Here is a 17515-nt window from a genome sequence, read left to right as displayed (position 1 = left end):
TTCTGCAGTCCTATAAGACTCAGAAGCAGGGGTAAATGTCACTTTTCCTAGGTCTTGCAAAGGATTTTTCTTCTTGATTTGTTAGCTGTATCCGCACAAGGCTGAAATGAAAAGCACATGGCTGATGTGCCTCATTAAAATTCCTATATGGGTCCTGTGTTGGGTACCTGTACACCCTACTTCCTTACAAAAATCACTGCTGAATAGACTTGTTTTCTCTATCATTTCACCTTGTCCTAAGTCCTAAGACTGCATGTATCTTGATCCTAGATTAACATCTCAAAGTAAAATTAGTGATAATTTATGATGTGTGCTAATACCAATATAAATGTAAGAGTGCTTCTGCTCTGTTTGGAAAACACTGACACTAAGCTACTTGATTTAATTTTTAGATACAGCTAGTTCCTGGGAAATGCCAAATATACAGTTTCAGAACATAATGTTCTCAGTGGAAACACAGCTAGAAGTGTGGTCATATGGTTGGACTGGATGATAATTACAAAGATGATGAGTCAGATAGTATTATCTTAATGAGAAGAATCAAATGTGAAAGGAAAAAACTTTCTAAAGAAGCTGGAACATCATTTATATATGCTGGGTGACATAATATAACTAAATATATAGAATGGGAAGATTTAGGGAACATTAAGGCTCAAACTCATAAACACTAAGTTTTGTTCTCATCTACCTCCCCAGGTGAGTGAAATGAAACCAAGGCCCAGTATATTGACTTAGAAATGTGACTACACAGATATATGTGAATCATGCATGTAGCAAGGATTTCTATCTTACCAAAGTGGAATGGGTGAAACACAGTGAGCTCTCCTGCAGTTTAACAAAATTGACAGCAGGGAGTTGGCCTTGAGAAGAAGCTCACTGCTCAACAGACGTGGCAGATGTGACTTTTCAAAGCAAAAAATTCATGAAACACATTCTCAAAGACAGCAGCAACCAGTCAGGAGGGCTCTAATTTTTTTTGCTAACAAGCCTGCTAGCAAAACTTCTCTACAAAAGCGCTCAACTAAGGTTCCTAATCCAGGAAATATAACTGCTCAGGTGAATAGAGTTCTCTGTCTGCAAATTTGCTCATAAACCAGACCCCCAAATTATGAGGGAGAACAAGGCTGAAGTCAAGGCATGTCAGCCTCATGTGAATAAAATGCCATATTCATAGGATACGAACTGTACAAAGGGAGAAGAGACACAAGAAGAGCAGCAACTACAACATCTTCATCTCTCTGCACTACTCTGTAAGTACACAAGCCAAAACACCTCAAAGGGATTAGCATCTTTGCTTAGCATTTTATTTCATTGGTATGTTTTTGTTTGAATTAAAAAAAAAAATAAATAAAGCCTTCCTTTGAGACAGAAGGAGACAGAGAGACAAAAACCGTTCAGTGCTTAATGAAGATTGTATCTCATAACAACTGAACTGTACATGAGGGATATTCATCATATTTAAACATGGGTGAGGACTGACCCTTGATGTATATGAAGATAAAACCTATGCTAGGCTGTATTAACAACAGTATGGCAAACAACTGATGGAAATGACCATACACCATATGGTTGTACCATACACTTGTCAGGTTGTATGTGGAATACTGGGGTTATTTTTAGATACCTTATCTTACACAAAAGAGATACTGATAGAGTTGAGAGAATATAGAAAAGAACCAGCCACTTAGATGATCAGCAACTGGAGAACATGCTGTTAGAGACGCTGAGGGAATTCACAGAATCACAGAACGTTAGGGATTGGAAGGGGCCTCAAAAGATCATCTAGTCCTCTTTCCACCTACTAACCAACACCCTTCTAATACACCCCAGGATGCCATCAGCCTTCCTGGCCACAAGGACACAGTGCTGGCTCATGGTCATCCTGCTGTCCACCACGACCACCAGGTCCCTTTCCCCTACACTGCTCTCTAATAGGTCATTCCCCAGCTTATACTGGAACCTGGGGTTGTTCCTGCCCAGATGCAAGACTTTACACTTACCCTTGTTATATTTAATTGAATTTTTTCCTGTCCAACTCTCCAGCCTGTCTAGGTCTCACTGACAGCAGCACAGCCTTCTGGTGTGTCAGTCACTCCTCCCGGTTTGGTGTCATCAGCAAACTTGCTGACAGTGCACTCTATTCCCTCATCCAAGTCATTGATGAATATATTCAATAGTACTGGTTCCAGTACTGACCCTTGAGGCACTCCACTAGACACAGGCCTTCAACTTGACTCTGCCCCATTGACCACAACTCTCTGGCTTCTTTCCTTCAGCCAGTTCACAGTCCACCTCACTACCCGATCACCCAGTCCACACTTGCTCAGTTTAGCAGCAAGGATGCTGTGAGGGACTGTGTCAAATGCTTTACTGAAGTCAAGGCAGACCACTTCCACTGCTCTACCATCATCTGTCCACCTTGTTATGTCTTCATAAAAGGTGATGAGGTTGGTCAAGCACTATTTCCCCTTGGTGAAGCCATGTTGACTGCCCCTAATGACCCTCTTATCCTTGATACGCCTTGAGATGACACCAAGGATAAGTTGTTCCATCAGTTTCCCTCGCATGGAGGTGAGGCTGACTGGTCTATAGTTACCCAGATGCTCCTTCTTGCCCTTTTTGAAGACTGGAGTGACATGTGCTTTCCTCCAGTCCTCAGGCACCTTTTTCCAAGACTTGGCAAAGATGATGGAGAGTGGTCTAGCAACGACCTCAGACAGCTCCCTCAGCACCTGCCAGTGCATCTCATCCGGACCCATGGGTTTATGGATATCCAGATTGCTTAATTTCTCCCAAACCCAGTCCTCATCAGCTAAGGCAGACTCCTCCATTATCCTGACTTCCTCTGGGGCCTCAGCAATACGGGGCTCCTCAGGTCAGCCTCTGGCAGAGTAGACAGAGACAAAGGTGGCATTCAGTAACTCTGCCTTCTCTGCATCTTCTGTCACCAGGGCACCCACCTTGTTTATCAGTGGGCCTATATTGCCTCTGGTGTTAGTTTTATCTGTCATGTATTTAAAAAAACTCTTTCTGTTGTCCTTGACCCCTCTCGCCAGGTTTAATTCTAAGGAGGCCTTAGCTTTCCTAGTTGCCTTCCTACATCCTCTGACAACAGCCTTATATTCTTCCCAAGTCATCAATTGTGTGTGTCTCTGAAGAGTAGACCTAATTGCAGATATAATACTGGAAACTGCATTCTAGCCTTCTGAGAGATCCATAAAGAGAAGAGGTTATGTCCAGATGGTGTAACAAGGGGAATTGTGATCGTATTTGAAGAAAAAAGTCTTCTTCCTGATAGTGCTGAAGCTCTGGTGTCCTGGTTTTGTTAAAAACAAGTTTCTCTTTTAGCGAATTTTTGCCTGTCAGCTAAAGCCTTCATATTAGCTGCATTTTCCTGGAGAACCCGACACATGTTTTGGTTAAACCTAGCAATGGAATGCAAACTTATTGATAAGCACGGATGGACATCTCGCGAGAGGGGCAACGAGAAACTGATGACCGAGAGACTGACCAACGGTGTATAACATTCCATTCACGTGAATACTTCATATAAAAGTGGGAGATCACGAGGATCTCGCCCCTTTTGATCTCTTTCCCTTTTTTCCTCATGGCTGACATTAGGAGAGGACCTTGCTGGTCGTCCCTGCGAACTGAGGCCTAGTGAGAGACTGAATCCAGCTCCGGTTGGCTACAGAGTCTAATCCAGGACTTTGGGTGCTGGCTCTGCAGTTGCTGAGACTTACAAGATCGGTTTTGTATATTTTGTATTATTTTCTCTATTCTTATTAGTAGCATTAGTAAAACATCTTTAACTTTTCCAACTCTCTTCTCTCTGTCCTTCTTTCCCTCCCGATCGCCTGTCCTGAGTGGGAAGGGGGGAGAGGGAGGGGCAAAAGGGGGAAGTGGTGGGGAGAGGAGGTTAAGAATACATCTGCCAGGGTTTGATTGTCACCCCGCAATCTTAACCCTTGACATCTGGAAAAGGTTGCTCAGAGATAATGTAGAACATGCACTCTTGGGGTCACAAAACTCAACTGAACAGGGCCCTGAGCAACCTGATTTAACTTCGGCACTAGTCCTGTGGTGAGCAAGAACCTGAATTGATAGGATACTTGCACTGAGTCCTGCACTGATGTCTGACATGAGTTCGGCACTGAATGAAAGGCTGAAGTGCAAGACCCGCAGAGGTCCCTTTCACCTAATTTCTTTTCTTTGATTGCATATTTTAAGAGCTTAGGCATAACTCTGTAAGAAATATTGTAAATAGAGAAAAGCTTAAGTCATATCTGAGAACATGTAAACAGAATCATTTATTTGTCTACAGTACAGATACAACATCCTCAAAGGCAATTTGCACAGTTTCTCTGCCAGTCTGCTCTAGTCTCACACAAGGTCATCAGAAATCATGTCCACTGTATCTCAGTTCAACATGATAACCTTACTCCAATGTGATGTATGTCAAAGATAAACTGAGGCTAATTATTTACTTGCTGACATAGGCTTAACAATTAAACACTGGTTTTGTGGTCATCAGAAATAGTGAAGCTTTGTTTCGGAAGAACTTGTGCTCTTTGCTCCTTTGTATTCATCAACAAGCACCTCCATATCCTCACCAAGGACAGAATCAGCAGTACTATGGCTGGTCTGAAGGACTAGCCAGCAGCATTGTGCTGATGAATAGGATGTGTAACAGTTGTGTTCTGCCTCCACTTTGTTTTGGGGACACAATGACCTGGGTTCCACTCCCCTACCCAGCTGCTGTATTTGTAAAATATATAGAAACACACTTACAGTTGAGCCTTCTTACCTGTTTTAAATATGATTGAAATTAGCTAGCAATTAAAAATCGTAGGGTGTGCAAGCAAACTGTTACTTATATAAGCTTTGTTTTCTAGGCTCAATACAAATATTTATATATATTTATTAATTTTAATCACAGCATTCATGCAATAGAGGCAGGTAAAAGACAGCTGCAAAGAAATTCTGTCCATGAAATTTCTGTCATTAGAAATCAGAACAAAAAACAATTCTGCCATGAAACAGAATTTTTCAAAATGTTACAGACAAGCTGTATTTATAGCCTGTCATTTACTTCAAGTGACAAGTAATGTGAATTGAAGAAGACTGTTTCATTTTCGTCTAGCTGGGAAATACTGAAGCACCAGAAAAAGCCAGAAAGTCTTAACTCCCTTCAAGCAATTTTTTAAAGACTTCATCAGATTAATATATGCTTATAGAAAACATAGATTTTTGAGAAAAGTTCTTCCCATAGAAAACTTTACATCAGAAAAATATTATGCAACTGTTACGTGATGCAGATAAATAGATCTTTTAGGATGTCACTGTTGTTGTTAGAAGTAGTAAGTGTGTTAAATCTGTAACAGTGCAATAGATATTATGGTTTTCACCCTGAGGCAGCTCCTGAGGTCATTTCTTCAAAATTTGTGTGTATGACTTTCTACTCAAACTATTGTTGAAATATATATACCAAGCACGGGTATAGATAATTACATGAGAACAAAGCTGCTTCCTACAAGTACAGAATTCCAAAAGGCTTGCTGCTTGCTGAATTATTTTACTAACTTCTTATGCTAAGAATGGAAATTGATTTTTATTGCTAAGCCAGACACAATAAGGTTTCACAACTTCAGGTGCAACACTAATTTTACATTGCTAAACAAGAGTGTTAATAGTGATAGATTAAGCTAGATTTGAATCAAGAAGAGAATAGAACCATGTTCACTAGAGCTAAACCTGAGGCCAGCACACTGGAGTTCAAGGGACAGTGTGATAGTGAGGTCCTTCAGTCTGACATCTCAGTGGAGGCGGGGGATGGAGATCCACATGGCAGCAAAGACACAAGTATTATTGATGTGTTAGAAACCACAGAAGAGCTTGAGAATGGTCACATAGGACTCAGGGCTTCTCCCCCCAAAAGGGTGGCAGGATCAATAGCCCCACTGAAGAGCAGCAACACCAATGCACACAGCATGGGCAAGAAATAGGAGGAGATGGAAGCCATGGTGCAGTTGGAAAACTGATGTAATTGCAATCACAAAATTATGGCGAGAGCACTTGAAAAACTGGAGTTCTGCAATGGATATCTATAAGCTCTTCAGAAGGGACAGGCAAGGAAATAAAGCTGTTGAGAAGGTCCTGTATATTACAGAGTGTTTCAGCTGTCTAGACCTTGATGATTGTGAAGAAAGGGTTGAGTAAAAATCAGGAGAAAGGCCAACAAGGCATCTACTGTGGTGGGAGTCTGTTATAGATGACCCAAGCAGGATAAAGACACAGATTAAATATTTTATAAACAGCTGGGAGAAGTCTCATGATCATCAGCCCTTGTCCTTGTGGGAGAATTCAACTTAAAAGATATCTGCTGTCAATACAATACACAAGGCTATGGGACTGGATGGCATCTACCCAAGGATTCTGAGGAACTGGCAGAGAAGCTCACCAAGCAACTTTCCACTATTTATCATCAGTCCTGGGTAACTGGGGAGGTCCAATTTTCCTGGAGGCTGGCAAATGTGATGGTCATCTACAAGAAGGGCTGGAAGGAGAATCCAGGGAACTACAAACCTGTTAGTCTGACCTCAGTGCCAGGGAAGGTCATGCAGCAGATCATCCTGAGTGCCATAATGTGGCATGTACAGGACAACAAGGTGATCAGGCCTAGTCAGCAGAGATTTATGAAAGGCAGGTCCTGCTTGACTAAGAGTTCTGCTTCTATGACAAAGTGACTTGCTGAGTGGATGAGGGAAAGGCTGTGGAGGTTTATTATCTGGACCTTAGCAAAGCATTTGACACCATTTTGCATAGCAATGTCCTGGAGAAACTGGCAGCTCATGGCCTGGATGGGTGTACTCTTCGCTGGGTAAAGAACTGGTTGGATGGCCGGGCCCAAAAAGTTGTGGTGAATGAGTCAAAACCAGTTCATGGCCGGTCACAAGCGGTGTTCCCCAGGGCTCAGTATTGGGGCCAGTTTTATCTAGTATCTTCATCAATGATCTGGATGAGAGGATTGAGTGCACCCTTAGTAAGTTTACAGATGACACCAAGTCAGGCAGGGCTGTTGATCTGCACAATAGTAGGAAGGCACTACAGAGATATCTGGACAAGCTGGCCAATTATGTGACATTCAACAAGACCAAGCGCCAGCACTTGAGTCACAACAACCCCATGCAACACTACAGGATCAGGGAAGAGTGGCTGGAAAGCTGCCTGGTGGAAAAGGACCTGAGGGTACTAGTGGTTGACATCAGTTGAACATGAGCTATCCATGTGCCCAGGTGGCCAAAAAGGCCAACAGCATCCTGGTGTGCATCAAGACAAATGTGACCAGCAGGACTAGGGCAGTGATTGTCCCCCTGTACTCAGTACTGGTGAGTCTCCACCTCAAATTTTGTGTTCAGTTTTGGGCCCCTCACTACAAGAAAGACCTTGAGGTGCTGGAGCAAGTTCAGAGAAGGGTAATGAAGCTGGTGAAGCTTCTGGAGCACAACTCTGATGAAGAGCAGCTGAGGAAACAGCCTCCCTCTGAGGTTGTTCTCTGAGGGAACAGCTGCCTTTCCTGAGGGCAGAGAAGCCCTGCAGAGCAATCTAGACAATTTAAAGAACGGGGCAATCACCAAACATGTAAACTTCATCAAGGGCAGATGCCAGATTTTGCACCTAGGACATGGCAACCCAGGCTGTGCATACAGACTGGGGGATGGGATGCTGGAGAGCAGCTCTGCACAGAGAAATCTGCGGGTTCTGGTCAATGGCCAGCTGAACATGAGCCAACAGTGTACCCTGGTAGCCAAGAGGGCCAACTGTGTACCGGGTGCATCAAGCACAGCATTGTCCTGCTCTGCTCTGCATTGGTGAGGCCTCACCTGAAGCACTGTGTGCAGCTCTGGGTGCCACAGTATGAATTGGATATAAAGCTACTGGAGAGTGTCCAGAAGAGGGCTATGAAGTTGCTGAAGGATTTGAAGGGGAAGTCATATGAGGAGCAGCTAAAGTCATTTGGTTTGTTCAGCATGGAGAAGATGAGACTGAGGGGAGACCTCATTGTGGTCTACAGCTTCCTCACAAGGGAAGGAGGAGGCATAGATGCCAATCTCTTCTCTGTGGCAACCAGTGATAGGACCTGAGGGAATGGCAGGAAGATGTGCCAGGGGAGGTTCAGGTTGAACATTAGGAAAAGGTTCTTCACCCAGAGGGTGATGGAGCACTGAAACAGGCTCCCCAGGGAGGTGTCACAGCCCCAAGCCTGACAGTGTTCAAGAAGAGACTGGACAACACCCTCAGACACATGGTGTGAATTTTGAGGTTGTCCTATGGAGGGACAGGAGTTGGACTCAATGGTCCCTTCAGTCTTTCAGAATACAAAACTTTAATATCTAGTTCAATTTAAACTTTGACCTATTATCATCCAATGACATTCATTAAAAAAAAAAAATTAATAATTTTCTGTCTCCCCTTTAAGGAATTCTTGCTGTAGATAGAAAGAGAAAAGATATAATGTTATGTCCAAAATTAATGAAGCACATAGGCTTCTGTGCTAGCATATCCCATCAACCTCAATGGGATTAATACACATAGTATGCATTTTTAAATCCAAGCTACCCAGCAGTCATGTTTTAAGGAAGAGATTTATTTTAAAAGTTTTGAAAAAGCAGAGTTTCACATTTATGAATTTGCTGTGTTAATCATCCAGTCTGAGTATTTCTGGTAGCCTGCCATTATGAATATATTTAGAGCTAAAGATTTCCTATAAGAAAAATAAATACTTCTGGTCTTCTAACTGTAGAGTTTGGGCCATGTTCAGCACTGACAACAAACAACTTTCTTTGTCAACATGATGTAGCTATTAAGAAAGGCTTGGTATGTAATTTGATCAGTAGCAGTAAAGACCATATGTTAATTTTGTACTAAATAATGCACATGCCCCTCCTCTCTAAGAATATTTGTTTTCTGTACTGCAGAAGTATCTTGCCACTAAAAGCATTGAGATAAATCACGAACGAGATTCCATAGCAAGTTGAAGTCTATAGGTGTTTGTCTACTATAGTAAGATGAAACAATAGTTTGTATGCAAGTTGAACATCTCAATATAGAAATATAAGAAAATGTTTACAAAATTATGTTCTTGTACAAATATGGTGTTCAGTGTCTGCCCATAGAAGTCTACAATTATCTGGCTTCTGTGCTACGTGGTGTTGTCATTCCATACCTAAATGTCTTAGCTGTAACGTTTATGGAAGATGTTTTTCCTTTCTATCAGTAGCTTACCCAGACACAGTCACTTCCTGAAACAACTTCTGCTGTGCAGTGTTTGCTTAATTTCTCACTGTCTGACATTGATCTGTAACCACTTCTGTGTTAGATATGCTTCTGTCAATAGAGAGTAGGACTTTGCCCTTCCATTTCAAAAGCAAAAATCTGTTCAACATTTAAAGTACAAAATAGTAGCAAAATCAGTATTTTGGGTCTCTAACAGAATTTTGAATTGATAACTCAAAAACAAAGGCTTTTTTCTACTTTTATGTTAGAGATATAAAGCTCTCTTTATCCAGCATGACCCTTGATCTCTGCTGATATAATAAAAAATGTTTTCAGAAGAACACTGTTGAGAAGCTCAGCTAATGTGTTTTTATAAAAAATGCAAAATGAAAACAGTTCATCCAATTTGGCTTCTCTGTATATTAGGCATATCATAAACAAAAATGCTTCATTGCAGTAAATTATTATTATTGTCAATATTAGCATGTATAAATTATTGCTCTAGAATACGGTTTGAAAGTTAATGTTATTGAGATGCTTTTCTGTCACTATTTTACGCTATTTTAAAAGCTAATTGAGTTATTAAAACTGTTCCTACTAAGAATAGCTACAAATACCAGGACGGATCTAAAGCTGGTTTCAAAGAAATAGGTCTTTTGAGGGCATCTGAAGATGAACTAGCAAATAGAGCTATATAAAGTCTTTCTCAAAACATCTGCAACAGAATGGGATCCTGGATATTTGCATTGTTTCAGTGTTATTATTAAGGTTAGATTGAGTCTACAGACTAGCTCACTCTCTCTATGTTATTTAAGTATTGTCAGTGATGCTTTAATGTCAGCACATCTACAATCAGCCAACGCAAACTTGGGATTCTGAACACTTAGAAATTTAAATAGCATTTCAGTTTAAAACTAGGTAATTAGAAATGCCCCGAGATTCAAAGTCCCAAGCATAGTAATTCTTATGATAAGCAATTCATACTTATTGTAATTAGGTCAGGATAGGAAAACTTTCACTTATAAACAGGTTACACAGTCTCTTTTTATTACTAAACAAATGTGTGTCTGAGTACACGGTGGATGTTACACTACAGAAGTCCCAGGGAAAGAGAGAAGAGGTTAAGGGACGGTTGGATCAAGTGCACCCTCAGCAAGTTTGCAGATGATACCAAGCTGAGCAGTGCATCTCACATGCCTGAGGGATGGGATGCCATCCAGGGGGACGTGGACAAGCTCAAGTAGTGGGTCAAAATGAACCTCATGAGGTTCAACACGGCCACGTGCAAGGTCCTACACCTGGATCAGGGCAACTCCCAATATCAATGCAGCCATGCAGAGAAGAACTTGAGGGTACTCATGGATGAAAGATGAGACATGAGCCAGCAATGTGCACTTGCAGCCCAGAAAGCCAACTGTATCCTGATCTGCACCAAAAGGACTGTAGTCAGCAGGTTAAGGGAGGTGATTCTGCCCCTCTGCTCCACTCTGGTGAGACCCCATCTGGAGTCCTGCATTCAGCTCTGGAGTCCTCAGTACAGGAAAGACATGGACCTGTTGGAGAGGGTCTAGAGAAGGGCCAAAAAAATGATCAGAGGGTTGGAACACCTCCCCTATGATGAAAGGCTGAGAGAGTTGTGGTTGTTCAGCTCAGAGAAGAGAAGGTTCTGGGGAGACCCTACTGTGACATTTCAGTACTTACAAGGGGCCTCTAAGAAAGATGGGGACAGACTTTTTAGCAGGTCCTGTTGTGATAGGATACAGGCTAGACATGATGCAGAAATTTTTTACAATGAGGTGGTAAAACACTGGAACGGGTTGTCCAGATTGGTGGTAGATGCCCCATCCCTGGAGACATTAAAGGCCAGGCTGGACGGGGATCTGAGCAACCTGATCAAGTTGAAAACCTCCATGCTCATTGCAGGGTGATTCGACTAGATAACACTTTGATGATCTTTCCAACCCAAACTATTGTATGACTATGATTCTTTGATTCTACAAATGGAAGAGTTCAACTTTCCAGAATCACATCTTTCTCATGTCCACAGGAAGACCTTTCTAGAACTGTCTTGAAGAGAGCTATGAGTCAGTTATTCACATAGACTGGATAAATGCTTTACACTGTACGTTGCACACCATTGACAAAGAAGTATGACACATGTAGTCACTGCAAGTGCCTAGCAGATGATTCCTCTGAATTAAATGTTTTCTTTTTCTTTTCAAAAATAGTAAAGAAAAAAAAAATCAAAAGCAGGATATGTAAGAAGAGCTGAAAAGTGTATCTAACATGGGAGCTATGTAACACTGAGGAACACAGAATTCTGATCCTGAAGACAGACAGTTTCCATGTCATCTAAACATTAAAGTGGTCACATTTTCTAGTTCTCTAGGATTACGACATTATCCACCATTCCTGACTGATGTCATCAAAGTCTGAAATATGTTCAAATACAAGAACACCAGCAGCACAGATTTCCCCTCCATGTTCTATTTCTATGCTTCAAAGATGAGACAGAAGAAGGATGAGGAAAAAAGAAGAATTTGTCATCTTTGACATTCAGCCTCTGGTAAAAGAGAGTTATTTCTTTTACTGGGGAGCAGACTAAAACTCAATACAGTATTATTGATGCAGTTTAACAAATGCCAAGTGGAATTAGTATCAATACAATTGAGAATTTTATAAATTAAACCACTGAGGTTATAGTATTTCAAGTTCCAGCCACAAGGTAGCAGAATAACTTTAATTTGAGTCACTTATGTGATGCAAAGGATGTTTGAGCAGATAAAAAAAAAGTATATATATATTAAAAAAAAAAAAAAACCCACACCACACATAGCTCTGTCCTCCCAGCCTTAAAAAACAACCACCAGACATTCTTTAATAACATAAACAGTAGCATTCAGCTGTGCCTGGAAGTTCAGTGATGGGAAAATCTGGGTAATGTGTTACACATTCTCATTAAAGACAAAAATCTAAAATTTATAATGCACAACCCCTGAACTTCTTTTTCTCTCTTTAAACTCTTAAGAAAGAAACAAATATTTTGGAGTTGAATACCATTATCAATTAATGTTGATTTAGGCTTAAGAGGAATACTAGCTGCTTTGCTGTCTGTGCTTGTGCAATATAATGCAGAGTGAAAAATACTTCTATTAAGCTGACTTTTATTTTTCTGTTTTAGTTTGTTTGTTACCTCACGTTACTATTACACTTCAAGGGCAGGCTTCCTCAAGGGGTCTACGGTATGAGGCAATTCAGGTCTTAAATGACAGAAATCATCTTCTGTAAGTACTTAGAGACAGATTCTAGCCCCCATACAGAACATTTCAAATCTTTCACTTGCATGGACAGAGGACAGTTCTTGCAACAGATCTATTAAAATAATAATATTTGATACAGGATTCTGAAGTGTTAAATTGTAAATTTTTAAACATTTTTTTTCTATATTTTGCTAATTTATTGGACTCTTTGCTAGTTCTCATGCTCTGGAAGCAAACAGGCAATTAGCTTCAGTCTGGTATCAATCTGCACAGGGTCACATAAAACCCTCACCTACAGGAAGTAAGAATTGCTGAGATTTTTTTACTGATTATTTCTTATCTGCAACTCCCAGGCACAACCAGATGGGCCAACCCAATCTCATCCTTGTGATGGTGATATTTTATATGTATTACATATAGCATAAAATTTTTTGCATAGTATCTGGATATTATGGCAAGCAAAGACACGGGAAGCAGAGTGGCAACAGAATGTAATTAAAAATTTCATATGAGATTAACTCGAATAAAAGTAATACAGAATTAACTTTTCATTTATTAACTGCCTAATAATAACTAAACCTGCTGGCAGATTTTCATTAAAGAGATCATTTAAAAGACATTTTATCCATCTTTGCTTTCAACATAACTAATCTCATGTCTGGTGTGTGACTGTAAAAACAAGCAAAAAGGAAGAAAACAGCATTTCTACCTTATAAATACTTACATATATTTGAATCTGAATGTCAATGTTTCTGTGGATATAAACCTTACACAGGAAAATGGAGCTTCTTTTCTTAAAAAAAAAAAAAAAATATTTCTTTCAACTTCATACAGTAAAATGGTTCCTTCCTCATGTAATTTCCCATGGATATACAATTTAATTTAATCCAGTGTTTACATGGAAGAGCAGATTACGAACTTTCATCAGGGTCTGAGGTTTCTTTAATGCAAACTCAGAAGTTTTGGTACACAGTAAACATCATTGATGTGCCAGAAACCAGAAAAACACTGTTGTTTTGCACCTCTAATTACAGTAAGCCAATCTTAATACTTCAACTTAAAATTAAATGTAGGCAATTATTTAAACATTTTAATTCTATTCTTTGTTGCTAAGTCATTCCTGAACTGTGCTGTACAAAAACTTCAGAAAGATCTGTAAAGTTTCATCTAGTCATTTATTGTACTTATCACCCCTTAACAGAAAATCAGATATTTAAGTTTTATCAAGGTTGGCCACAAAAAAAAAAAAAAAAAAAAAAAAAGAGAGAGAAAGTTATAAACCCTTCTTTTATTGCCTAGTTGGCAGGGAGGAAGGGAAGAGAGATGGAGTGGTGAAGTGTTACACTAAGCAGTCTAGGAAATGAGGAAATAACTTCTGATTAAACACAGATGCTGAACTAAAAGTTGCTGCTAATCACACCCTCTGGATCCTAAGTCAAAGAAGGAAAGAGTAAAGACATGACATCTATCCACTCACTATTTACTTTACTGCCACATAATTCCTCATGCATAAATACTACAGTGAAATAGCTTCAGTCTTACACAAATGTTTCTACACATAAGCAGAGCATTACAAGGACAAAATAGGATGACTATTTGTAAGAAGAGAATAAATCACAAATTCAGGTCATGAAGCAGCAACACCCTAGCAGACATGAGAGATGAATAGTTGAAAAGACAATAAAAGGAATCCATTTAAACAGACAAAACGAAGAATAAGCATTAAAATAAAATACATTTTTAAAGAGATAAACAAAATAATAAAGCACAGAGCTAAATATAAAGTTTTGTGCCAGTGTGGCCTTATTGTAAAATAATCTATCTTTATTTTGTGATGACTAAAAGGTTGATGCAGGACCAATCAAAATCAAATCAAGGTTCCAATTGATTTCAAAGTTTGGACCAAGCTTCAGGAAAGAATCAATTTCTGCACTTTTTTGGTGTAAGTTTTAAATATTAAAACTGAATTTTGTAATGTTTCAGCAAAACAAACCAAAGTAAAAGACACATGAGCTTTTCTAGGATTCTTTCTGGCATATACCAAATGAACAAGTACATATTGCTCCTTTGAAATGCTCATAAATCAAGGAGTTCTCACCCCATAATGCATGGCACTGTTTATGACATCAAGGCAGAAGAATTGCTAAAGGCATTATGGGATGCTATCAGAAAGGCATCCAAAATGATAAATCACTAACCACTTGGAAAACCTTCACTGTGCCATATATGAAGCTGAGGGGGTTGCATATTTGGAATCCAATCCCACAATTTAATCTGTATGGGTGGACCCTTCTGCCTGCACTGATTTTTACTTTAAGGCACTTGGGGTTTGTCCATGCATATTTTGTTTTAGACTTGAGAAATACTTTATTTTTAAAAAGCATATGTCATGTCACAAAAATTCTCGAATGCTTCTATTTTAAATGCCCCAGTGAAGTTGCCTGGTATTCAGAGAATCTTGATTACCCATTCTGGGCAAATGATGTCCCGACAAAACAGAGCACTCAAATTCTCATATGAAAATCTTACTTCTAAGGACCTTCAGTTTAAGCTTTCCTGCTAATTAAATTATTGTTCATAGGTAGACAGTGATACAATGAGATCACTGTTCTTTTACAGAATATTACATCAGAAGAAAACGAGCGACTATGCATATTTGTGGTATATATTTTTTTGAGGTAAGGAATATTTCTGTATAATGTATGGTACTGAATGTATTCAGAAAATATTAATCTTTGATTCCTAACAACACAGGAACATTAGCAAGACATCCTGGATGACAGCAAAATCTGTCAAGTCTAGAGCCTTGTCTCCTGGACAAGGATCACAGGCAGATGTGTAAGTATGAGCAAGAACAGGGCATTGTCTCTCCCTAAAGCCTTCCATTCTTCAAGAATTTTCAGCTCTTCATGAGCTAGAAATGGTTTCTATACATTTAGTATTCTTCAATGAATTTCTATTCAATTAAATTTTTCTTTTTCCTCTTGAATCTATGTAGACTTTTTTTACTATACATAGCATCCTTTGGCAGAGTGTTGCATTAATTAGCTACCTATTGCACAAAGAACTACCTCTTTTACCTGTTTTTAACCAACTGAAATTGGATTTCACTTGACCTTCTCTCACTCCTTCCATCATTCCCCCTGTATCCTACAGCATTATCCACAGTCTAGAGCATTATCAAAAATGAATTAATAATACATAACATAGCTGCAGAATCGTATCTTATTACACATGTCAGCTGTGAAGGACTGATTGCTCTCATCTTTCAGAGGTAGAAAACAAGATAGCTAAAGTTTATGCCAATGTAAATAAATACACTTTCTAACTATCCATAAAATCGGCTGCTTCTTAATCTATGAATATATACCAATTTGTAAAGCCTATAATGAAGAAATGACACATCCTCTTTGCCAGGATACCAGTTCCAATTTCCACTTATTTCAGCAGAAATGTGAATAAAAATACTGTCTGCAAATTCATTCTACAAAAGCATAATAATTCCATGAATTATTATCTCACTCCTCCACCTCAATTATTTGTAGGAACAGCACTGTATGAAAGAGAAGCTTGAAAGACATTAATTAATGTGGTGAAGTGGGAAAATCTCCAAACCCAAAATTACAGAGCATGCTAGCCACTGCAGAGGTTGTATCCTGCAAACAGCAAGACACTGAGCCAAGTGTATAAGCCAAGTATCTATGACCATTGTGTTGCTATTTGCATCAAGACTTTTACAGTATTGTTGTACAATATATGAATGTACCAACCCATTTCAAGTACAAAATGTGTTTAACATATAATTTTCCTAATGTCTGTGTGTGAACCAATGCAGGCACATTACAAGAAGAGCCAGAGGCCACAAATGCATTTGCAAAGAGCAAGTTTTATTTTAGTTACCTCTCTACCAGGGGATCTCCAAAGTAGCACCTAAGCTCCCATGCAGAGATTACACCAGCAGGGCAACAGGCGCTGGTAAGTTCAGCCCTGCTGGAAGATCACTGGGCCTGCTGAGCTTGCCTGTATTTCAAGGTTTCAAGCACGCTCAGCCTTCTGCTTTCTCACAACAAAGCAGGAATCTCAGGCATAGTGATAAGGTGCCTTAGAGTTTCTCACAGGCCTATGTTATCTCAAAGAGAGGTTCTACTCGTCAAGCATACAAGGTCAGAAAACAGTGTGATGTGTGTGCTTTTTCTGCAGCCACATGCACGCATTTAAAATTAACCAACCTCCTCGCCATTCTTCCACTATATATCCATACAGTCTGGAAATATTCTTCATTGTTTTAAAGGCAAATAAATCCAGGAGATGTTTTCTATTCCAGAAAACAGTGCTTAACAGTGTAAGTGGGGGAAGGATAGCATTATACACGAGAACTTAGGGGAAAGGTACAAAAAGGAAACAGTTTGTCACACCACAAAAGATAAATGCTCTTCCCTGTTTGACTATATTAAAATTCCCCACCTATACCGATAGAAATCAACTTTCAATAACATCTGACAAAGTGGCACTTGGAACAACGGGAAGATGGAATTTGAGGCTAATTTTATTTTGGATTGATAATCTTTTACTTTGTTCGTACAGTTTTCTCTCTACTCTATTTTTCTCAGTGTTGGCTGTTTAAACCAGGTTGCCTTGTTCTAGTACTTCTAGCTTAGAAAGCTCTTGGTTTGATGCCATATTTAGCAACTGAAACTGGTTGATCTGGCAGTGTTAGGAAACCCAATTTAGAAAGCAGTAAAGATGAGTTAGTCTGCTAGAGAGATTAGGGGCTACCTACTTACAAATAGCCTGCTCCAACTCCCATTTGAAGCCAACGGGAACCTTCCAAATCACTTTAGCTGAAGACAGATAAATTCTTCTCTCAAGCAAACCACCATCTTGGGAATCTGTGCCTAAATATGGACTTGATGATGAGAAGAAGAATGCCTGGAAAGCTGAAATCTGACCAAATTCTCCTGCAGACAATTCTCAACAGT

The sequence above is a fragment of the Patagioenas fasciata genome, chromosome Z (assembly GCF_037038585.1).
Source record: "Patagioenas fasciata isolate bPatFas1 chromosome Z, bPatFas1.hap1, whole genome shotgun sequence".
Classification (NCBI taxonomy): Eukaryota; Metazoa; Chordata; class Aves; order Columbiformes; family Columbidae; genus Patagioenas; species Patagioenas fasciata.
This window is presented reverse-complemented; position numbering follows the sequence as displayed.